Source organism: Microcebus murinus, chromosome 3 (assembly GCF_040939455.1).
Source record: "Microcebus murinus isolate Inina chromosome 3, M.murinus_Inina_mat1.0, whole genome shotgun sequence".
Lineage (NCBI taxonomy): Eukaryota > Metazoa > Chordata > Mammalia > Primates > Cheirogaleidae > Microcebus > Microcebus murinus.
In genome coordinates, this window is record NC_134106.1 from 115827170 (window position 1) to 115827633 (window position 464).

Genomic DNA, 464 nt, shown 5'->3' on the forward strand with positions numbered 1-464 from the left:
AGCCTACGGCACCCGGTATTCCCGGGCGGTCTCCCATCCAAGTTCTAACCAGGCCCGACCCTGCTTAGCTTCCGAGACCAGACGGGATCGGGCGCGTTCGGGGTGGTGTGGCCGTGGACGGCGGAGGGCGCCCCTGCCCCGCTCAAGAAGCCGAGCCTCTCTGCGCTTCCCCGCCGCCTCCTCCCGCCCCAGGCCCCGCGCCGGGTCGGGCCTGTTGAGTTCGCCGGCCGGGTCCCGCGGGCTCCGAGGGACGGGGGGTGACAGGCGGGGCGGGCAGGGAGCGGCGGGCCGGGGTTGGGGGCTGTCTCTGTACACACACACACTCACACTCACACTCACTCACTCACTCACACTCACACAAGATGCGCCTCCACGGCTGGACCCGCCAAGGTGGAGACCTTCAAGCCCCCCTCCTCTCCTCGCCTGGCCTCCTTCACCTCCCCGCCCCCCACCCCCAGCGCGCC

General features: G+C 71.6%; 1 pseudogene; it reads right to left on the reverse strand.

The window, feature by feature from the left end:
* Positions 1-119, reverse strand: LOC142870132 (uncharacterized; annotated as a pseudogene).
* Between the last annotated feature and the right edge of the window lie 345 nt (positions 120-464).